The 25,511-nt window shown below is 36.9% G+C and overlaps 1 protein-coding gene across 4 annotated transcripts in view; it reads right to left on the bottom strand.

Moving 5' to 3' along the window:
- Positions 1-25,511, bottom strand: part of grid1b (glutamate receptor, ionotropic, delta 1b) — a 716,034-nt gene that overhangs the window by 311,396 nt on the left and 379,127 nt on the right. The window lies entirely within an intron of this gene.

Genomic DNA, 25,511 nt, shown 5'->3' with positions numbered 1-25,511 from the left:
AATGTAAAACTGTACTTACAATAAAATAATACTTGCATTAGTGGCTGTAGACAAAAATATGTCCTATAATTAAACACTAGGGGGAGCTCAAATCAAGACGACATTTTTTTTTGTTTCATAACCCACCTAAGAGTGAACTTTGTGGCAAATTACAAGAAGATTGTGAGAACAGAATTTGCGCTACAATTGCTAGCCTAAAAACGTATTTTCGTAAATATAAAGCGCAAACCTCTTTGTGGAGCTGCGGCTTTCGTGACATAAGCTCTAGCCTATTCATTTAACACAATCTGGAAATCTTAGCCTCTTACATGCAAATAGTGATTTTTAGGAAATTTTTCAAATTTGAAATTTTAAATGATCATAAACCACGCCCACTTTGATCAATCATTACCATATTGATAATGTAGTCTTAAGACTTTATAGTGATGACAGCCACTAAGTTTCGTGCCGATCCATTTAGCCGGTTCAGCAGTATAATTTCTTCCCAGTTATAGCGCCCCCTATTGTTTAATCAAGTTGAAAACCAGGGCATACACTTGAATTGACCTTAGGTATGACTGTTATGAACAGCTTTGAAAAATGTCAAAATCTCTTGAAGTTACGCTAAAAAAACTTTTTCATTCCCAAAAAATTATTTTAAAAAATCATATTTAAAAAAATAAGCAAATTATCGAAAATCCCTTCACATCTTTTGGTCAGCCGCTCCTCCTCTCTTGTCAGGGAAAGTTTTGATGTGATTGAGTTTGACGGCCGGGAGGAGTTAACGAAAGTACGTTGTACTTACTATGCAAATTTCTACTAATTTGCATAAGTTTAAAACATTTTTTAAATTACTCATCTAAATTTGACTGACTCAAAGAAAACATTGGAATAGATCATTTGTTTTTTTACAAAAGAAATGGGGAGAAACATGCCAAAAATATTTTTGGGGTACCAGAGCGCCACCTATTGGACAAAATTCAAAAAATTTTCTGTGATTGTAGATGTCACGATGACTGATATGAATTGTAATTTTCTGTATAGAATATGTATTTTTCATGAGTAAAAGGGCGAAAATTTTTAAAGCCTATAAGCCACGCCCACTTTTTAATCATTTTCAAAATATAGCTTAAGGGTCCGACGATTAACATATGTGCCAAGTTCTGTGGAAATCCATCAAGCCGTTTAGCTGAAACAAACTTTTTGACTCTTTAGCGCCCCCTATTGGTGAATCCAAACAAAATGGGGTAGATAGGACTTACCGCTCATACTTTGTAAGGTTCTAGAGTCTCATCAATTTATTTTGAGAAATGGTGAAGATATCATCAATTAACACATGTGCTAGCTAGCTCACTGATTTTGACATGGTGTCATTAGCCCAATTTTCAATATTTCTGCATTTTTCTTCATCACAACAACTTAGCCTAGTCCGTAGATCACATGTACGAAGTTTGAAGTTGATTCGACGAAAAATGTCGAATAGGTGATTAAAACTAAGTTTTGCATTTTTTGCGATCTAGCAAAAAATCTAGTTAGGCGGAAATGGGCGTGGCCAATACAAAAAAGATGGAGAATCAATCAAGGATCATGTGCATATAAAGTTTTTGACTGTAGGACCTACGGTTTGGGAGCTAGTAGCTGAAACGTGTTGACCTCTGCAATAGCGCCACCTAGGTGACCCGGGGTCCAAATTTTCGAATCTGAGTAGCGGTCAGGATTTTCTATCAGACTGCCATGTCAGATTTTTCCTTGCAATTTCAGGCTCTTGCGCCCATACAGACACAGCGGAGAAGAATAATAATAATAAATAATAAATAATAAACTAGAACTGCAAGCAGTTATCAACGGGTTCCAAGCCACCAGCGCCAGTCGCCCACCCGGCCCCGCCCTCAACTTCGCCAGTCCTCACGCGGTCCCGCCCCAAAAACACCTTCTCCCGCCGGCGTCCCGTCAGCTCACTTCAACCGGCGCAATGAAAGTAACACTCAGGATACGTCATTAAACCTGCAAAGCCTATAGAGCTCCGGACCCCACGTGACTCTCAGTTAGTGGACGCCATTTTGGCATGCAAAAAAAGGTAAACAAACACGGATGTAACCACGAACATGAACGGGATCCGCTTGGATTTTACTTCGTCGGAGTTTACTTCACACTTTAAAACAGAAGAAATCGTTTTATATAGTCAGAAATTAAATAGACTAAACATCTCCGACCCTTACCGTGCCCCTGGGATACTTTTTAAAAACGCCAGAAGCTGTCGGAGCCGCCTTCTTACCGGCACAACACCGGACCTGACCGGGGAACCCCTTGGGATTCCCCCGGCCGGAGGAGCTGGGGAGAAGGTCTGGGACTCTCGACTCTACTGCCCGCTCCGACGCCAGAAGCTGTCAGAGCAGACTTCATACCGGCACAACACCGGACCGACCGGGGAACCCCTTGGGATTCCCCCGGCCGGAGGAGCTGGGGAGAAGGTCTGGGACTCTCGACTCTACTGCCCGCTCCGACGCCAGAAGCTGTCAGAGCAGACTTCATACCGGCACAACACCGGACCGACCGGGGAACCCCTTGGGATTTACCCGGAGGAACTAGGTCCGGCACCGCGGTGCTCCGGCGGCTGGGGAGAGGGAAGTCATGCTACTGCCCCCGCAACCCGACTCCGGATACGCGGATGAAAATGGATGGATGGACGGACAAATAACAGATTTACACGTAAGTAGTCTCGGTGAGACAGATAATAGCAATCCAAAGTGCTTTTTATGTGTGATCTGATCAACCATTGCTTAAAAATGAAATACAGCTTAGCCGGTTAATTGCTGTGATCATAAAACACGTAAACGGCAGCACGCAGAACTAACGAGGCAACGTTTTACGTGATGTTTACTTGTTGCTATGAGTAATAAGACAGAAAAAGCCACGCCAAAATAAGTTTAGGAAGCCCACTAAGAATCATATTAAAAGCATTTAAAATAAATACCATACACAGTTGAGGAAACGTTGGTTTAAGTACCTGATATGAAGCGGTCGCTGCTTAAGCAAAATCCTTTACTCTCGGGATCCCACAGCTTCATTTTCGCCCGGTCACTAGCGCGTTTTATTACAATGATCCAACGTTTGTGGCGCTCCGGATCCTGGGGAATCCTGTAGATGGCTCATTCCTTATGTCGTCCGCGTCTGTTCTGCATCCTGGGGCACAACAGGAATCTACCATATTTCCCGTTTGATTGAGTTTTCTGACAATAACATATAGTCCAGCTGCCGGCTTCTGCATGCCAAAATGGCGCCGTTTTGATTTGAACTGTTGCATGCCGGGAGAAGTGACGTCAACTCCCGGAGCTCTATACACATATCTTTCAGAGGCATGGCTGACTTCTCTATCGTGATTACAATGGAATTCCACTGTTTGCTTATTAAAGAACGTGAAGATTTAATGAGTGAGATTATCAAACAATGATCTATACATCAACAGAATATTACAAATAACATCAATACTTGATAATGTCTTTAGATTTAAAAGATTTTCAACAAAAACTACGAGTTTCATTTTGGGACTTACTGACCAAATGTTTTAAAAAATCATGAAAAATACATAAATCATCATAAAATTACCAAAATATTCTCACATGGCAGTGTTAACATGCGGAATAATATGATGTTGTTTTTAAATCAGTAGACTCAAAGCTTTTTTGAAGAAAAATTGGGAAATATAACTATAAAGGTCACAACAAAAATTAAAATATTCATAAAAGAATAGTGCTACTTTCTAAAATTAGGAGAAAAATCTCAGATCACCATAGGTACATGTGGAATGTTGTAAATGGCTTATATTTACTGTATACCTAAAAAGCTTTCTAACAAAAATTAATTACGTTGTTGTCCAACTATACAGAAAAACTGGTAAAAAGTTAAAAATTCATTAAAAATCTATGTTTTTGTACAGAAATCTCAAAATATTCCTAGCTTGCCTCTGTGATGTGAGAATTCTTCTTATATTTTTGTTGGGGTCATAAATGTAAAACTGTACTTACAATAAAATAATATTTGAATTAGTGGCTGTAGAAAAAAATATGTCCTATAATTAAACACTAGGGGGAGCTCAAATCAAGACGACATTTTTTTTATTTCATAAACCACCTAAGAGTGAACTTTGTGACAAATTACCAGAAGATTATGAGAACAGAATTTGCGCTACAATTGCTAGCCTAAAAATGTATTTTTGTAAATATAAAGCGCAAACCTCTTTGTGGAGCTGCGGCTTTCGTGACATAAGCTCTAGCCTATCCAGTTAACACAATCTGGAAATCTTAGCCTCTTACATGCAAATAGTGATTTTTAGGAAATTTTTCAAATTTGAAATTTTAAATGATCATAAACCACGCCCACTTTGATCAATCATTACCATATTGATAATGTAGTCTTAAGCCTCTATAGTGATGACAACCACTAAGTTTCGTGCAGATCCATTTAGCCGGTTAAGCAGTATAATTGCTTCCCAGTTATAGCGCCCCCTATTGTTTAATCAAGTTGAAAACCAGGACATACACATGAATTGACCTTAGGTATGGCTGTTATGAACAGCTTTGAAAAATGTCAAAATCTTTTGAAGTTATGCTAAAAAAACTTTTTCATTCCCAAAAAATTATTTAAAAAAATCATATTAAAAAAAATAAGCAAATTATCCAAAATCCCTTCACATCTTTTGGTCAGCCGCTCCTCCTCTCTTGTCAGGGAAAGTTGTGATGTGATTGAGTTTGACGGCCGGGAGGAGTTAACGAAAGTACGCTGGACTTACTATGCAAATTTCTACTAATTTGCATAAGTTTAAAACATTTTTTAAAATACTCATCTAAATTTGACTGACTCAATGAACACACTGGATGAGATCATTTGTTTTTTTACAAAAGAAATGGGGAGAAACATGCCAAAAATATTTTTGGGGTACCACAGCGCCACCTATTGGACAAAATTCAAAAAATTTTCTGTGATTGTAGATGTCACTATGACTGATATGAATTGTAATTTTCTGTATAGAATATGTATTTTTCATGAGTAAAAGGGCGAAAATTTTTAAAGCCTATAAGCCACGCCCACTTTTTAATCATTTTCAAAATATAGCTTAAGGGTCCGATGATTAACATATCTGGCAAGTTCTGTGGAAATCCATCAAGCCGTTTAGCTGGAACAAGCTTTTTGACTCTTTAGCGCCCCCTATTGGTGAATCCAAACAAAATGGGGTAGATAGGGCTTACCGCTCATCCTTCATAAGGGTCTAGAGTCTCATCAATTTATCTTGAGAAATGGTGAAGATATCATCAATTACCACATGTGCTAGCTAGCGCACTGATTTTGACATGGTGTCATTAGCCCAATTTTCAATATTTCTGCATTTTTCTTCATCACAACAACTTACCTTAGTCCACAGATCATATGTACGAAGGTTGAAGTTGATTCGACGAAAAATGTCGAATAGGTGATTAAAACTAAGTTTTGCATTTTTTGCGATATAGCAAAAAATCTAGTTAGGCGGAAATGGGCGTGGCCAATACAAAAAAGATGGAGAATCAATCAAGGATCATGTACATATAAAGTTTTTGACTGTAGGACCTACGGTTTGGGAGCTAGTAGCTCAAACGTGTTGACCTCCGCAATAGCGCCACCTAGGTGACACGGCGTCCAAATTCTCGAATCTGAGTAGCGGTCAGGATTTTCTATCAGACTGCCATGTCAGATTTTCCCTGGCAATTTCAGGCTCTTGCGCCCATACAGACACAGCGGAGAAGAATAATAATAATAAACTAGAACTGCAAGCAGTTATCAACGGGTTCCAAGCCCCCAGCGCCAGTCGCCTACCCGGCCCCGCCCTCCACTTCGCCAGTCCTCACGCGGTCCTGCCCCAAAAACACGTTCTCCCGCCGGCGTTCGTCAGCTCACTTCAACCGGCGCAATGAAAGTAACACTCAGGATACGTCATTAAACCTGCAAAGCCTATACACATATCTTTCAGAGGCATGGCTGACTCCTCAATCGTGATTACAATGGAATTCCACTGTTTCCTTATTAAAGAACGTGAAGATTTAATGAGTGAGGTTATCAAACAATGATCTATACATCAACAGAATATTACCAATAACATAAACACTTGATAATGTCTTTAGATTTAAAAGATTTTCAACAAAAACTATGAGTTTCATTTTGTGACTTACTGAACAAATGTTTTAAAAAATCATGAAAAATACATAAATCATCCTAAAATTACCAAAATATTCTCACATGGCAGTGTTAACATGCGGAATAATATGATGTTGTTTTTAAATCAGTAGACTCAAAGCTTTTTTGAAGAAAAATTGGGAAATATAACTATAAAGGTCACAACAAAAATAAAAATATTCATAAAAAAATAGTGCTACTTTCTAAAATTAGGAGAAAAATCTCAGATCACCATAGGTACATGTGGGATGTTATAAATGGCTTATATTTACTGTATACCTAAAAAGCTTTCTAACAAAAATTAATTACGTTGTTGTCCAAATATACAGAAAAACTGGTAAAAAGTTAAAAATTCATTAAAAATATACGCTTTTGTACAGAAATCTCAAAATATTCCCAGGTTGCCTCTGTGATGTGAGAATTCTTCTTATATTTTTGTTGGGGTCATAAATGTAAAACTGTACTTACAATAAAATAATACTTGCATTAGTGGCTGTAGACAAAAATATGTCCTATAATTAAACACTAGGGGGAGCTCAAATCAAGACGACATTTTTTTTTGTTTCATAACCCACCTAAGAGTGAACTTTGTGGCAAATTACAAGAAGATTGTGAGAACAGAATTTGCGCTACAATTGCTAGCCTAAAAACGTATTTTCGTAAATATAAAGCGCAAACCTCTTTGTGGAGCTGCGGCTTTCGTGACATAAGCTCTAGCCTATTCATTTAACACAATCTGGAAATCTTAGCCTCTTACATGCAAATAGTGATTTTTAGGAAATTTTTCAAATTTGAAATTTTAAATGATCATAAACCACGCCCACTTTGATCAATCATTACCATATTGATAATGTAGTCTTAAGACTTTATAGTGATGACAGCCACTAAGTTTCGTGCCGATCCATTTAGCCGGTTCAGCAGTATAATTTCTTCCCAGTTATAGCGCCCCCTATTGTTTAATCAAGTTGAAAACCAGGACATACACTTGAATTGACCTTACGTATGACTGTTATGAACAGCTTTGAAAAATGTCAAAATCTCTTGAAGTTACGCTAAAAAAAACTTTTTCATTCCCAAAAAATTATTTTAAAAAATCATATTTAAAAAAATAAGCAAATTATCGAAAATCCCTTCACATCTTTTGGTCAGCCGCTCCTCCTCTCTTGTCAGGGAAAGTTTTGATGTGATTGAGTTTGACGGCCGGGAGGAGTTAACGAAAGTACGTTGGACTTACTATGCAAATTTCTACTAATTTGCATAAGTTTAAAACATTTTTTAAATTACTCATCTAAATTTGACTGACTCAAAGAACACATTGGAATAGATCATTTGTTTTTTTTACAAAAGAAATGGGGAGAAACATGCCAAAAATATTTTTGGGGTACCAGAGCGCCACCTATTGGACAAAATTCAAAAAATTTTCTGTGATTGTAGATGTCACGATGACTGATATGAATTGTAATTTTCTGTATAGAATATGTATTTTTCATGAGTAAAAGGGCGAAAATTTTTAAAGCCTATAAGCCACGCCCACTTTTTAATCATTTTCAAAATGTAGCTTAAGGGTCCGACGATTAACATATGTGCCAAGTTCTGTGGAAATCCATCAAGCCGTTTAGCTGAAACAAACTTTTTGACTCTTTAGCGCCCCCTATTGGTGAATCCAAACAAAATGGGGTAGATAGGACTTACCGCTCATACTTTGTAAGGTTCTAGAGTCTCATCAATTTATTTTGAGAAATGGTGAAGATATCATCAATTAACACATGTGCTAGCTAGCGCACTGATTTTGACATGGTGTCATTAGCCCAATTTTCAATATTTCTGCATTTTTCTTCATCACAACAACTTAGCCTAGTCCATAGATCACATGTACGAAGTTTGAAGTTGATTCGACGAAAAATGTCGAATAGGTGATTAAAACTAAGTTTTGCATTTTTTGCGATCTAGCAAAAAATCTAGTTAGGCGGAAATGGGCGTGGCCAATACAAAAAAGATGGAGAATCAATCAAGGATCATGTGCATATAAAGTTTTTGACTGTAGGACCTACGGTTTGGGAGCTAGTAGCTGAAACGTGTTGACCTCTGCAATAGCGCCACCTAGGTGACCCGGGGTCCAAATTTTCGAATCTGAGTAGCGGTCAGGATTTTCTATCAGACTGCCTTGTCAGATTTTTCCTTGCAATTTCAGGCTCTTGCGCCCATACAGACACAGCGGAGAAGAATAATAATAATAAATAATAAATAATAAATAATGAAAAATCCGTAGAAAAACAATAGGGTTCCCTGCCCTTTGGGCTTGGAACCCTAATAATAAATAATAAATAATGAAAAATCCGTAGAAAAACAATAGGGTTCCCTGCCCTTTGGGCTTGGAACCCTAATAATGAAAAATCCGTAGAAAAACAATAGGGTTCCCTGCCCTTTGGGCTTGGAACCCTAACTAGAACTGCAAGCAGTTATCAACGGGTTCCAAGCCCCCAGCGCCAGTCGCCCACCCGCCCCGCCCTCAACTTCGCCAGTCCTCACGCGGTCCCGCCCCAAAAACACGTTCTCCCGCCGGCGTCCCGTCAGCTCACTTCAACCGGCGCAATGAAAGTAACACTCAGGATACGTCATTAAACCTGCAAAGCCTATACACAAATCTTTCAGAGGCATGGCTGACTTCTCAATCGTGATTACAATGGAATTCCACTGTTTCCTTATTAAAGAACGTGAAGATTTAATGAGTGAGATTATCAAACAATCATCTATACATCAACAGAATATTACAAATAACATAAAGACTTGATAATGTCTTTAGATTTAATAGATTTTCAACAAAAACAATGAGTTTCATTTTGTGACTTACTGATCAATTGTTTTAAAAAATCATGAAAAATACATAAATCATCATAAAATTACCAAAATATTCTCACATGGCAGTGTTAACATGCGGAATAATATGATGTTGTTTTTAAATCAGTTGACTCAAAGCTTTTTTGAAGAAAAATTAGGAAATATAACTATAAAGGTCACAACAAAAATTTAAATATTCATAAAAAAATAGTGCTACTTTCTATAATTAGGAGAAAAATCTCAGATCGCCATAGGTACGTGTGGAATGTTGTAAATGGCTTATATTTACTGTATACCTAAAAAGTTTTCTAACAAAAATTAATTACGTTGTTGTCCAACTATACAGAAAAACTGGTAAAAAGTTAAAAATTAATTAAAAATCTATGCTTTTGTACAGAAATCTCAAAATATTCCCAGGTTGCCTCTGTGACGTGAGAATTCTTCTTATATTTTTGTTGGGGTCATAAATGTAAAACTGTACTTACAATAAAATAATATTTGCATTAGTGTCTGTAGACAAAAATATGTCCTAAAATTAAACACAAGGGGGAGCTCATATCAAGACGACATTTTTTTGTTTCATAAACCACCTAAGAGTGAACTTTGTAGCAAATTACAAGAAGGTTGTGAGAACAGAATTTGCGCTACAATTGCTAGCCTAAAAATGTATTTTCATAAATATAAAGCGTAAACCTCAACATGGAGCTGCGGCTTTCATGACATAAGCTCTAGCCTATCCAGCTAACACAATCTGGAAATCTTAGCCTCTTACATGCAAAGAATGATTTTTAGGAAATTTTTCAAATTTGAAATTTTAAATGATAATAAGCCACGCCCACTTTGATAAATCATTACCATATTGATAATGTAATCTTAAGACTCTATAGTGATGACAACCACTAAGTTTCGTGCAGATCCATTTAGCCAGTTCAGCAGTATAATTTCTTCCCAGTTATAGCGCCCCCTATTGTTTAATCAAGTTGAAAACCAGGACATACACTTGAATTGACCTTAGGTATGACTGTTATGAACAGCTTTGAAAAATGTCAAAATCTTTTGAAGTTACTCTAAAAAAACTTTTTCATTCTCCAAAATTTTTAAAAAAAAAATCATATTAAAAAAAATAAGCAAATTATCCAAAATCCCTTCACATCTTTTGGTCAGCCGCTCCTCCTCTCTTGTCAGGGAAAGATGTGATGTGATTGAGTTTGACGGCCGGGAGGAGTTAACGAAAGTACGTTGGACTTACTATGCAAATTTCTACTAATTTGCATAAGTTTAAAACATTTTTTAAAATACTCATCTAAATTTGACTGACTCAATGAACATACTGGATGAGATCATTTGTTTTTTTACGAAAGTAATGGGGAGAAACATGCCAAAAATATTTTTGGGGTACCACAGCGCCACCTATTGGACAAAATTCAAAAAATTTTCTGTGATTGTAGATGTCATTATGACTGATATGAATTGTAATTTTCTGTATAGAATATGTATTTTTCAGGAGTAAATGGGCGAAAACGTTTAAAGCCTATTTATAGCCTATAAGCCACGCCCACTTTTTAATCATTTTCAAAATATAGCTTAAGGGTCCGATGATTAACATATGTGCCAAGTTCTGTGGAAATCCATCAAGCCGTTTAGCTGAAACAAACTTTTTGACTCTTTAGCGCCCCCTATTGGTGAATCCACACAAAATCGGGTAGATAGGGCTTACCGCTCATACTTCATAAGGGTGTAGAGTCTCATCAATTTATCTTGAGAAATGGTGAAGATATCATCAATTACCACATGTGCTAGCTAGCACACTGATTTTGACATGGTGTCATTAGCCCAATTTTCAATATTTCTGCCTTTTTCTTTATCACCACAACTTATCTTAGTCCATAGATCATATGTACGAAGTTTGAAGTTGATTCGACGAAAAATGACGAATAGGTGATTAAAAGTAAGTTTTGAGTTTTTTGCGATCTAGCAAAAAATCTAGTTAGGCGGAAATGGGCGTGGCCAATACAAAAAAGATGGAGAATCACCCAAGGATCATGTACATATAAAGTTTATGACTGTAGGACCTACGGTTTGGGAGCTAGTAGCTGAAACGTGTTGACCTCCGCAATAGCGCCACCTAGGTGACGCGGGGTCCAAATTTTCGAATCTGAGTAGCGGTCAGGATTTTGTATCAGACTGCCATGTCAGATTTTTCCTGGCAATTTCTGGCTCCTGCCCCCATACAAACGTAGCGGAGAAGAATAATAAATAACTAGAACTGCAAGCAGTTATCAACGGGTTCCAAGCCCCCAGCGCCAGTCGCCCACCCGGCCCCGCCCTCACCTTCGCCGGTCCTCACGCGGTCCCGCCCCAAAAACACGTTCTCCCGCCGGCGTCCCGTCAGCTCACTTCAACCGGCGCAATGAAAGTAACACTCAGGATACGTCATTAAACCTGCAAAGCCTATACACATCTTTCAGAGGCATGGCTGACTTCTCAATCGTGATTACAATGGAATTCCACTGTTTCCTTATTAAAGAACGTGAAGATTTAATGAGTGAGATTATCAAACAATAATCTATACATCAACAGAATATTACAAACAACATAAATACTTGATAATGTCTTTAGATTTAATTGATTTTCAACAAAAACAATGAGTTTCATTTTGTGACTTACTGACCAAATGTTTCAAAAAATCATAAAAAATACATAACTCATCATAAAATTACCAAAATATTCTCACATGGCAGTGTTGACATGTGGAATAATATGATGTTGTTTTTAAATCAGTAGACTCAAAGCTTTTTTGAAGAAAAATCAGTAAATATAACTGTAAGGGTCACAGTCAAAATTAAAATATTCATAAAAAAATAGTGCTACTTTCTAAAATTTATAGAAAAATCTCAGATCACCATAGGTACATGTTGAATGTTGTAATTGGTTTATATTTACTGTATACCTAAAAAACTTTCTAACAAAAATTAATTACGTTGTTGTCCAACTATACAGAAAAACTGGCAAAAAGTTAAAAAATCATTAAAAATCAATGCTTTCGTACAAAAATCTCAAAATATTCCGAGATTGCCTCTGTGATGTGAGAATTCTTTTTATATTTTTGTTGGGGTCATAAATGTAAAATTGTACCTACAATAAAATAATATTTGCGTTAGTTGCTGTAGACAAAAATATGTCCTATAATTAAACACAAGGGGGAGCTCAAATCAAGACGACATTTTTTTTTGTTTCATAAACCACCTAAGAGTGAACTTTATGGCAAATGTCAAGAAGATTGTGAAAACAGAATTTGCGCTACAATTGCTAGCCTAAAAATGTATTTTTGTAAATTTAAAGCGCAAACATCTTCGTGGAGCTGCGGTTTTCAATATCTAAGCTCATGGCTATCCAGTTAACATAATCTGGAAAACGTAGCTTCTTACATGAAAATAATGATTTTTAGGAAATTTTTCAAATTTGAAATTTTAAATGATCATAAACCACGCCCACATTGATCAATCATTACCATATTGATAATGTAGTCTTAAGACTCTACAATGATGACAACCACTAAGTTTCGTGCAGATCCATTTAACCAGGTCAGCAGTATAATGTATTGCTATTTATAGCGCCCCCTATTGTTTAATCAAGGTGAAAATCAAGACATACACTTGAATTGACCTTAGGTTTGACTGTTATGAACACCTTTGAAAAATGTCAAAATCTTTTGAAGTTACGCTAAAAAAACTTTTTCATTCCCAAAAAATGATTTAAAAAAATCATAATAAAAAAAATAAGCAAATTATCCAAAATCCCTTCACATCTTTTGGTCAGCCGCTCCTCCTCTCTTGTCAGGGAAAGTTGTGATGTGATTGAGTTTGACGGCTGGGAGGAGTTAACGAAAGTACGTTGGACTTACTATGCACATTTCTGCTAATTTGCATAAGTTTAAAACATTTTTTAAAATACTCATCTAAATTTGACTGACTCAATGAACACACTGGATGAGATAATTTGTTTTTTTACGTAAGAAATGGGGAGAAACATGCCAAAAATATTTTTGGGGTACCACAGCGCCACCTATTGGACCAAATTCAAAAAATTTTCTGTGATTGTAGATGTCACTATGACTGATAAGAATTGTAATTTTCTGTTTAGAATATATATTTTTCATGAGTAAAAGGGCGAAAAATTTTAAAGCCTATAAGCCACGCCCACTTTTTAATCATTTTCAAAATGTAGCTTAAGGGTCCGATGACTAACATATGTGCCAAGTTCTGGGGAAATCCATCAAGCCGTTTAGCTCAAAAAAACTTTTTGACTCTTTAGCGCCCCCTATTGGTGAATCCAAACAAAATGGGGTAGATAGGGCTTACCGCTCATACTTCATAAGGGTCTAGAGTCTCATCAGTTTATCTTGAGAAATGGTGAAGATATCATCAATTACCACATGTGCTAGCTAGCGCGCTGATTTTGACATGGTGTCATTAGCCCAATTTTCAATATTTCTGCATTTTTCTTCATCACAACAACTTAGCTTAGTCCATAGATCACATGTACGAAGTTTGAAGTTGATTCGACAAAAAATGATGAATAGGTGATTAAAAGTAAGTTTTGCGTTTTTTGCGATCTAGCAAAAAATCTAGTTAGGCGGAAATGGGCGTGGCCAATACAAAAAAGATGGAGAATCATCCAAGGATCATGGACATATAAAGTTTTTGACTATAGGACCTACGGTTTGGGAGCTAGTAGCTAAAACGTGTTGACCTCCGCAATAGCGCCACCTAGGTGACGCGGGGTCCAAATTTTCGAATCTGAGTAGCGGTCAGGATTTTCTATCAGACTGCCATGTCAGATTTTCCCTGGCAATTTCAGGCTCTTGCGCCCATACAGACACAGCGGAGAAGAATAATAATAATAAATAATAAATAATAAATAATGAAAAATCCGTAGAAAAACAATAGGGTTCCCTGCCCTTTGGGCTTGGAACCCTAATAACTAGAACTGCAAGCAGTTATCAACGGGTTCCAAGCCACCAGCGCCAGTCGCCCACCCGGCCCCGCCCTCAACTTCGCCAGTCCTCACGCGGTCCCGCCCCAAAAACACCTTCTCCCGCCGGCGTCCCGTCAGCTCACTTCAACCGGCGCAATGAAAGTAACACTCAGGATACGTCATTAAACCTGCAAAGCCTATAGAGCTCCGGACCCCACGTGACTCTCAGTTAGTGGACGCCATTTTGGCATGCAAAAAAAGGTAAACAAACACGGATGTAACCACGAACATGAACGGGATCCGCTTGGATTTTACTTCGTCGGAGTTTACTTCACACTTTAAAACAGAAGAAATCGTTTTATATAGTCAGAAATTAAATAGACTAAACATCTCCGACCCTTACCGTGCCCCTGGGATACTTTTTAAAAACGCCAGAAGCTGTCGGAGCCGCCTTCTTACCGGCACAACACCGGACCTGACCGGGGAACCCCTTGGGATTCCCCCGGCCGGAGGAGCTGGGGAGAAGGTCTGGGACTCTCGACTCTACTGCCCGCTCCGACGCCAGAAGCTGTCAGAGCAGACTTCATACCGGCACAACACCGGACCGACCGGGGAACCCCTTGGGATTCCCCCGGCCGGAGGAGCTGGGGAGAAGGTCTGGGACTCTCGACTCTACTGCCCGCTCCGACGCCAGAAGCTGTCAGAGCAGACTTCATACCGGCACAACACCGGACCGACCGGGGAACCCCTTGGGATTTACCCGGAGGAACTGGGTCCGGCACCGCGGTGCTCCGGCGGCTGGGGAGAGGGAAGTCATGCTACTGCCCCCGCAACCCGACTCCGGATACGCGGATGAAAATGGATGGATGGACGGACAAATAACAGATTTACACGTAAGTAGTCTCGGTGAGACAGATAATAGCAATCCAAAGTGCTTTTTATGTGTGATCTGATCAACCATTGCTTAAAAATGAAATACAGCTTAGCCGGTTAATTGCTGTGATCATAAAACACGTAAACGGCAGCACGCAGAACTAACGAGGCAACGTTTTACGTGATGTTTACTTGTTGCTATGAGTAATAAGACAGAAAAAGCCACGCCAAAATAAGTTTAGGAAGCCCACTAAGAATCATATTAAAAGCATTTAAAATAAATACCATACACAGTTGAGGAAACGTTGGTTTAAGTACCTGATATGAAGCGGTCGCTGCTTAAGCAAAATCCTTTACTCTCGGGATCCCACAGCTTCATTTTCGCCCGGTCACTAGCGCGTTTTATTACAATGATCCAACGTTTGTGGCGCTCCGGATCCTGGGGAATCCTGTAGATGGCTCATTCCTTATGTCGTCCGCGTCTGTTCTGCATCCTGGGGCACAACAGGAATCTACCATATTTCCCGTTTGATTGAGTTTTCTGACAATAACATATAGTCCAGCTGCCGGCTTCTGCATGCCAAAATGGCGCCGTTTTGATTTGAACTGTTGCATGCCGGGAGAAGTGACGTCAACTCCCGGAGCTCTATACACATATCTTTCAGAGGCATGGCTGACTTCTCTATCGTGATTACAATGGAATTCCACTGTTTGCTTATTAAAGAACGTGAAGATTTAATGAGTGAGATTATCAAACAATGATCTATACATCAACAGAATATTACAAATAACATCAATACTTGATAATGTCTTTAGATTTAAAAGATTTTCAACAAAAACTACGAGTTTCATTTTGGGACTTACTGACCAAATGTTTTAAAAAATCATGAAAAATACATAAATCATCATAAAATTACCAAAATATTCTCACATGGCAGTGTTAACATGCGGAATAATATGATGTTGTTTTTAAATCAGTAGACTCAAAGCTTTTTTGAAGAAAAATTGGGAAATATAACTATAAAGGTCACAACAAAAATTAAAATATTCATAAAAGAATAGTGCTACTTTCTAAAATTAGGAGAAAAATCTCAGATCACCATAGGTACATGTGGAATGTTGTAAATGGCTTATATTTACTGTATACCTAAAAAGCTTTCTAACAAAAATTAATTACGTTGTTGTCCAACTATACAGAAAAACTGGTAAAAAGTTAAAAATTCATTAAAAATCTATGTTTTTGTACAGAAATCTCAAAATATTCCTAGCTTGCCTCTGTGATGTGAGAATTCTTCTTATATTTTTGTTGGGGTCATAAATGTAAAACTGTACTTACAATAAAATAATATTTGAATTAGTGGCTGTAGAAAAAAATATGTCCTATAATTAAACACTAGGGGGAGCTCAAATCAAGACGACATTTTTTTTATTTCATAAACCACCTAAGAGTGAACTTTGTGACAAATTACCAGAAGATTATGAGAACAGAATTTGCGCTACAATTGCTAGCCTAAAAATGTATTTTTGTAAATATAAAGCGCAAACCTCTTTGTGGAGCTGCGGCTTTCGTGACATAAGCTCTAGCCTATCCAGTTAACACAATCTGGAAATCTTAGCCTCTTACATGCAAATAGTGATTTTTAGGAAATTTTTCAAATTTGAAATTTTAAATGATCATAAACCACGCCCACTTTGATCAATCATTACCATATTGATAATGTAGTCTTAAGCCTCTATAGTGATGACAACCACTAAGTTTCGTGCAGATCCATTTAGCCGGTTAAGCAGTATAATTGCTTCCCAGTTATAGCGCCCCCTATTGTTTAATCAAGTTGAAAACCAGGACATACACATGAATTGACCTTAGGTATGGCTGTTATGAACAGCTTTGAAAAATGTCAAAATCTTTTGAAGTTATGCTAAAAAAACTTTTTCATTCCCAAAAAATTATTTAAAAAAATCATATTAAAAAAAATAAGCAAATTATCCAAAATCCCTTCACATCTTTTGGTCAGCCGCTCCTCCTCTCTTGTCAGGGAAAGTTGTGATGTGATTGAGTTTGACGGCCGGGAGGAGTTAACGAAAGTACGCTGGACTTACTATGCAAATTTCTACTAATTTGCATAAGTTTAAAACATTTTTTAAAATACTCATCTAAATTTGACTGACTCAATGAACACACTGGATGAGATCATTTGTTTTTTTACAAAAGAAATGGGGAGAAACATGCCAAAAATATTTTTGGGGTACCACAGCGCCACCTATTGGACAAAATTCAAAAAATTTTCTGTGATTGTAGATGTCACTATGACTGATATGAATTGTAATTTTCTGTATAGAATATGTATTTTTCATGAGTAAAAGGGCGAAAATTTTTAAAGCCTATAAGCCACGCCCACTTTTTAATCATTTTCAAAATATAGCTTAAGGGTCCGATGATTAACATATCTGCCAAGTTCTGTGGAAATCCATCAAGCCGTTTAGCTGGAACAAGCTTTTTGACTCTTTAGCGCCCCCTATTGGTGAATCCAAACAAAATGGGGTAGATAGGGCTTACCGCTCATCCTTCATAAGGGTCTAGAGTCTCATCAATTTATCTTGAGAAATGGTGAAGATATCATCAATTACCACATGTGCTAGCTAGCGCACTGATTTTGACATGGTGTCATTAGCCCAATTTTCAATATTTCTGCATTTTTCTTCATCACAACAACTTACCTTAGTCCACAGATCATATGTACGAAGGTTGAAGTTGATTCGACGAAAAATGTCGAATAGGTGATTAAAACTAAGTTTTGCATTTTTTGCGATATAGCAAAAAATCTAGTTAGGCGGAAATGGGCGTGGCCAATACAAAAAAGATGGAGAATCAATCAAGGATCATGTACATATAAAGTTTTTGACTGTAGGACCTACGGTTTGGGAGCTAGTAGCTCAAACGTGTTGACCTCCGCAATAGCGCCACCTAGGTGACACGGCGTCCAAATTCTCGAACCTGAGTAGCGGTCAGGATTTTCTATCAGACTGCCATGTCAGATTTTCCCTGGCAATTTCAGGCTCTTGCGCCCATACAGACACAGCGGAGAAGAATAATAATAATAAATAATAAATAATAAATAATGAAAAATCCGTAGAAAAACAATAGGGTTCCCTGCCCTTTGGGCTTGGAACCCTAATGAAAAATCCGTAGAAAAACAATAGGGTTCCCTGCCCTTTGGGCTTGGAACCCTAACTAGAACTGCAAGCAGTTATCAACGGGTTCCAAGCCACCAGCGCCAGTCGCCCACCCGCCCCGCCCTCAACTTCGCCAGTCCTCACGCGGTCCCGCCCCAAAAACACGTTCTCCCGCCGGCGTCCCGTCAGCTCACTTCAACCGGCGCAATGAAACTAACACTCAGGATACGTCATTAAACCGGCTAAGCCTATACACATATCTTTCAGAGGCATGGCTGACTTCTCAATCGTGATTACAATGGAATTCCACTGTTTCCTTATTAAAGAACGTGAAGATTTAATGAGTGAGATTATTAAACAATAATCTATACATCAACAGAATGTTACAAATAACATAAATACTTTATAATGTGTTTAGATTTAATAGATTTTCAACAAAAACAATGAGTTTCATTTTGTGACTTGCTGACCAAATGTTTAAAAAAATCATGAAAAATACACAACTCATCCTAAAATTACCAAAATATTCTCACATGGCAGTGGTAACATGCGGAATAATATGATGTTGTTTTTAAATCAGTAGACTCAAAGCTTTTTTAAAGAAAAATTGGGAAATATAACTATAAAGGTCACAACAAAAATTAAAATATTCATAAAAAAATAGTGCTACTTTCTAAAATTAGGAGAAAAATCTCAGATAACCATAGGTACATGTGGAATGTTGTAAATGGCTTATATTTACTGTATACCTAAAAAGCTTTCTAACAAAAATTAATTACGTTGTTGTCCAACTATACAAAATAACTGGCAAAAAGTAAAAAATTCATTAAAAATCAATGCTTTTGTACAAAAATCTCAAAATATTCCCAGATTGCCTCTGTGACGTGTGTATTGTGGTCATATTTTTGTAAGATCATAAATGTAAAACTTTTCTTACAATAAAATAATATTTGCATTAGTGGCTGTAGACAAAAATATGTCCTATAATTGAACACTAGGGGGAGCTCAAATCAAGACGACATTTTTTTTGTTTCATAAACCACCTAAGAGTGAACTTTGTGGTAAATTACAAGAAGATTGTGAGAACAGAATTTGTGCCACACTTGCTAGCGTAAAAATGTATTTTTGTTAATATAAAGCGCAAACCTCTTTGTGGAGCTGCGGCTATCGTGACATAAGCTCTAGCCTATCCAGTAACCACAATCTGGAAATCTTAGCCTCTTACATGCAAATAGTGATTTTTAGGAAATTTTTCAAATTTGAAATTTTAAATGATCGTAAACCACGCCCACTTTGATCAATCATTACCATATTGATAATGTAGTCTTAAGACTCTATAGTGATGACAACCACTAAGTTTCGTGCAGATCCATTTAGCTGGTTGAGCAGTATAATTTCTTCCCAGTTATAGCGCCCCCTATTGTTTAATCAAGTTGAAAACCAGGACATACACTTGAATTGACCTTAGGTATGAGTGTTATGAACAGCTTTGAAAAATGTCAAAATCTTTTGAAGTTACGCTAAAAAAACTTTTTCATTCCCAAAAAATTATTTAAAAAAATCATATTAAAAAAAATAAGCAAATTATCCAAAATCCCTTCACAACTTTTGGTCAGCCGCTCCCCCCCTCTTGTCAGGCAAAGTTGTGATGTGATTGAGTTTGACGGCCGGGAGGAGTTAACGAAAGTACGTTTGACTTACTATGCAAATTTCTACTAATTAGCATAAGTTTAAATTATTTTTTAAAATACTCATCTAAATTTGACTGACTCAATGAACATACTGGATGAGCCCATTTGTTTTTTTACTAAAACATTGAGGAGAGACATGCCAAAACCTTTTTTGGGGTACAACAGCGCCACCTATTGGACAAAATTCAAATTTATATCTGTGATTGTAGATGTCACTATGACTGATAAAATTTGTAACTTTCTGTATAGAATATGTATTTTTCATCAGTTAAAGGGCGAAAATTTTTAAAGCCTATAAGCCACGCCCACTTTTTAATCATTTTCAAAATATAGCTTAAAGGTCTGATGATTAACATATGTGCCAAGTTCTGTGGAAATCCATCAAGCCGTTTAGCTCAAACTAACTTTTTGCCTCTTTAGCGCCCCCTTTTGGTGAATCCGAACAAAATGGGGAAGATAGGGCTTACCGCTCATACTTCATAAGGGTCTAGAGTCTCATCACTTTATCTTGAGATATGGTGAAGATATCATCAATTAGCACATGTGATAGCTAGCGCACTGATTTTGACATGTTGTCATTAGCCCAATTTTCAATATTTCTGCGTTTTTCTGCATCACAACAACTTATCTTAGTCCATAGATCATATGTACAAAGTTTGAAGTTGATTCGACGAAAAATGACGAATAGGTGATTAAAACTAAGTTTTGCATTTTTTGCGATCTAGCAAAAAATCTAGTTAGGCGGAAATGGGCGTGGCCAATACAAAAAAGATGGAGAATCATCCAAGGATCATGGACATATAAAGTTTTTGACTATAGGACCTACGGTTTGGGAGCTAGTAACTAAAACGTGTTGACCTCCGCAATAGCGCCACCTAGGTGACGCGGGGTCCAAATTCTCGAACCTGAGTAGCGGTCAGGATTTTCTATCAGACTGCCATGTCAGATTTTCCCTGGCAATTTCAGGCTCTTGCGCCCATACAGACACAGCGGAGAAGAATAATAATAATAAATAATAAATAAATAATAAATAATGAAAAATCCGTAGAAAAACAATAGGGTTCCCTGCCCTTTGGGCTTGGAACCCTAATAATGAAAAATCCGTAGAAAAACAATAGGGTTCCCTGCCCTTTGGGCTTGGAACCCTAACTAGAACTGCAAGCAGTTATCAACGGGTTCCAAGCCCCCAGCGCCAGTCGCCTACCCGGCCCCGCCCTCCACTTCGCCAGTCCTCACGCGGTCCTGCCCCAAAAACACGTTCTCCCGCCGGCGTTCGTCAGCTCACTTCAACCGGCGCAATGAAAGTAACACTCAGGATACGTCATTAAACCTGCAAAGCCTATACACATATCTTTCAGAGGCATGGCTGACTCCTCAATCGTGATTACAATGGAATTCCACTGTTTCCTTATTAAAGAACGTGAAGATTTAATGAGTGAGGTTATCAAACAATGATCTATACATAAACAGAATATTACCAATAACATAAACACTTGATAATGTCTTTAGATTTAAAAGATTTTCAACAAAAACTATGAGTTTCATTTTGTGACTTACTGAACAAATGTTTTAAAAAATCATGAAAAATACATAAATCATCCTAAAATTACCAAAATATTCTCACATGGCAGTGTTAACATGCGGAATAATATGATGTTGTTTTTAAATCAGTAGACTCAAAGCTTTTTTGAAGAAAAATTGGGAAATATAACTATAAAGGTCACAACAAAAATAAAAATATTCATAAAAAAATAGTGCTACTTTCTAAAATTAGGAGAAAAATCTCAGATCACCATAGGTACATGAGGGATGTTATAAATGGCTTATATTTACTGTATACCTAAAAAGCTTTCTAACAAAAATTAATTACGTTGTTGTCCAAATATACAGAAAAACTGGTAAAAAGTTAAAAATTCATTAAAAATATACGCTTTTGTACAGAAATCTCAAAATATTCCCAGGTTGCCTCTGTGATGTGAGAATTCTTCTTATATTTTTGTTGGGGTCATAAATGTAAAACTGTACTTACAATAAAATAATACTTGCATTAGTGGCTGTAGACAAAAATATGTCCTATAATTAAACACTAGGGGGAGCTCAAATCAAGACGACATTTTTTTTTGTTTCATAACCCACCTAAGAGTGAACTTTGTGGCAAATTACAAGAAGATTGTGAGAACAGAATTTGCGCTACAATTGCTAGCCTAAAAACGTATTTTCGTAAATATAAAGCGCAAACCTCTTTGTGGAGCTGCGGCTTTCGTGACATAAGCTCTAGCCTATTCATTTAACACAATCTGGAAATCTTAGCCTCTTACATGCAAATAGTGATTTTTAGGAAATTTTTCAAATTTGAAATTTTAAATGATCATAAACCACGCCCACTTTGATCAATCATTACCATATTGATAATGTAGTCTTAAGACTTTATAGTGATGACAGCCACTAAGTTTCGTGCCGATCCATTTAGCCGGTTCAGCAGTATAATTTCTTCCCAGTTATAGCGCCCCCTATTGTTTAATCAAGTTGAAAACCAGGACATACACTTGAATTGACCTTAGGTATGACTGTTATGAACAGCTTTGAAAAATGTCAAAATCTCTTGAAGTTACGCTAAAAAAACTTTTTCATTCCCAAAAAATTATTTAAAAAAATCATATTTAAAAAAATAAGCAAATTATCGAAAATCCCTTCACATCTTTTGGTCACCCGCTCCTCCTCTCTTGTCAGGGAAAGTTTTGATTTGATTGAGTTTGACGGCCGGGAGGAGTTAACGAAAGTACGTTGGACTTACTATGCAAATTTCTACTAATTTGCATAAGTTTAAAACATTTTTTAAATTACTCATCTAAATTTGACTGACTCAAAGAACACATTGGAATAGATCATTTAATTTTTTTACAAAAGAAATGGGGAGAAACATGCCAAAAATATTTTTGGGGTACCAGAGCGCCACCTATTGGACAAAATTCAAAAAATTTTCTGTGATTGTAGATGTCACGATGACTGATATGAATTGTAATTTTCTGTATAGAATATGTATTTTTCATGAGTAAAAGGGCGAAAATTTTTAAAGCCTATAAGCCACGCCCACTTTTTAATCATTTTCAAAATATAGCTTAAGGGTCCGACGATTAACATATGTGCCAAGTTCTGTGGAAATCCATCAAGCCGTTTAGCTGAAACAAACTTTTTGACTCTTTAGCGCCCCCTATTGGTGAATCCAAACAAAATGGGGTAGATAGGACTTACCGCTCATACTTTGTAAGGTTCTAGAGTCTCATCAATTTATTTTGAGAAATGGTGAAGATATCATCAATTAACACATGTGCTAGCTAGCGCACTGATTTTGACATGGTGTCATTAGCCCAATTTTCAATATTTCTGCATTTTTCTTCATCACAACAACTTAGCCTAGTCCATAGATCACATGTACGAAGTTTGAAGTTGATTCGACGAAAAATGTCGAATAGGTGATTAAAACTAAGTTTTGCATTTTTTGCGATCTAGCAAAAAATCTAGTTAGGCGGAAATGGGCGTGGCCAATACAAAAAAGATGGAGAATCAATCAAGGATCATGTGCATATAAAGTTTTTGACTGTAGGACCTACGGTTTGGGAGCTAGTAGCTGAAACGTGTTGACCTCTGCAATAGCGCCACCTAGGTGACCCGGGGTCCAAATTTTCGAATCTGAGTAGCGGTCAGGATTTTCTATCAGACTGCCATGTCAGATTTTTCCTTGCAATTTCAGGCTCTTGCGCCCATACAGACACAGCGGAGAAGAATAATAATAATAAACTAGAACTGCAAGCAGTTATCAACGGGTTCCAAGCCCCCAGCGCCAGTCGCCCACCCGGCCCCGCCCTCACCTTCGCCGGTCCTCACGCGGTCCCGCCCCAAAAACACGTTCTCCCGCCGGCGTCCCGTCAGCTCACTTCAACCGGCGCAATGAAAGTAACACTCAGGATACGTCATTAAACCTGCAAAGCCTATACACATCTTTCAGAGGCATGGCTGACTTCTCAATCGTGATTACAATGGAATTCCACTGTTTCCTTATTAAAGAACGTGAAGATTTAATGAGTGAGATTATCAAACAATAATCTATACATCAACAGAATATTACAAACAACATAAATACTTGATAATGTCTTTAGATTTAATTGATTTTCAACAAAAACAATGAGTTTCATTTTGTGACTTACTGACCAAATGTTTCAAAAAATCATAAAAAATACATAACTCATCATAAAATTACCAAAATATTCTCACATGGCAGTGTTGACATGTGGAATAATATGATGTTGTTTTTAAATCAGTAGACTCAAAGCTTTTTTGAAGAAAAATCAGTAAATATAACTGTAAGGGTCACAGTCAAAATTAAAATATTCATAAAAAAATAGTGCTACTTTCTAAAATTTATAGAAAAATCTCAGATCACCATAGGTACATGTTGAATGTTGTAATTGGTTTATATTTACTGTATACCTAAAAAACTTTCTAACAAAAATTAATTACGTTGTTGTCCAACTATACAGAAAAACTGGCAAAAAGTTAAAAAATCATTAAAAATCAATGCTTTCGTACAAAAATCTCAAAATATTCCGAGATTGCCTCTGTGATGTGAGAATTCTTTTTATATTTTTGTTGGGGTCATAAATGTAAAATTGTACCTACAATAAAATAATATTTGCGTTAGTTGCTGTAGACAAAAATATGTCCTATAATTAAACACAAGGGGGAGCTCAAATCAAGACGACATTTTTTTTTGTTTCATAAACCACCTAAGAGTGAACTTTATGGCAAATGTCAAGAAGATTGTGAAAACAGAATTTGCGCTACAATTGCTAGCCTAAAAATGTATTTTTGTAAATTTAAAGCGCAAACATCTTCGTGGAGCTGCGGTTTTCAATATCTAAGCTCATGGCTATCCAGTTAACATAATCTGGAAAACGTAGCTTCTTACATGAAAATAATGATTTTTAGGAAATTTTTCAAATTTGAAATTTTAAATGATCATAAACCACGCCCACATTGATCAATCATTACCATATTGATAATGTAGTCTTAAGACTCTACAATGATGACAACCACTAAGTTTCGTGCAGATCCATTTAACCAGGTCAGCAGTATAATGTATTGCTATTTATAGCGCCCCCTATTGTTTAATCAAGGTGAAAATCAAGACATACACTTGAATTGACCTTAGGTTTGACTGTTATGAACACCTTTGAAAAATGTCAAAATCTTTTGAAGTTACGCTAAAAAAACTTTTTCATTCCCAAAAAATGATTTAAAAAAATCATAATAAAAAAAATAAGCAAATTATCCAAAATCCCTTCACATCTTTTGGTCAGCCGCTCCTCCTCTCTTGTCAGGGAAAGTTGTGATGTGATTGAGTTTGACGGCTGGGAGGAGTTAACGAAAGTACGTTGGACTTACTATGCACATTTCTGCTAATTTGCATAAGTTTAAAACATTTTTTAAAATACTCATCTAAATTTGACTGACTCAATGAACACACTGGATGAGATTATTTGTTTTTTTACGTAAGAAATGGGGAGAAACATGCCAAAAATATTTTTGGGGTACCACAGCGCCACCTATTGGACCAAATTCAAAAAATTTTCTGTGATTGTAGATGTCACTATGACTGATAAGAATTGTAATTTTCTGTTTAGAATATATATTTTTCATGAGTAAAAGGGCGAAAAATTTTAAAGCCTATAAGCCACGCCCACTTTTTAATCATTTTCAAAATGTAGCTTAAGGGTC

The sequence above is a fragment of the Nothobranchius furzeri genome, chromosome 16 (assembly GCF_043380555.1).
Source record: "Nothobranchius furzeri strain GRZ-AD chromosome 16, NfurGRZ-RIMD1, whole genome shotgun sequence".
In the NCBI taxonomy this organism is placed as follows: Eukaryota; Metazoa; Chordata; class Actinopteri; order Cyprinodontiformes; family Nothobranchiidae; genus Nothobranchius; species Nothobranchius furzeri.
Note: the sequence above shows the minus strand (reverse complement) of the source record. Positions and strands in the feature narration are given on the sequence as shown.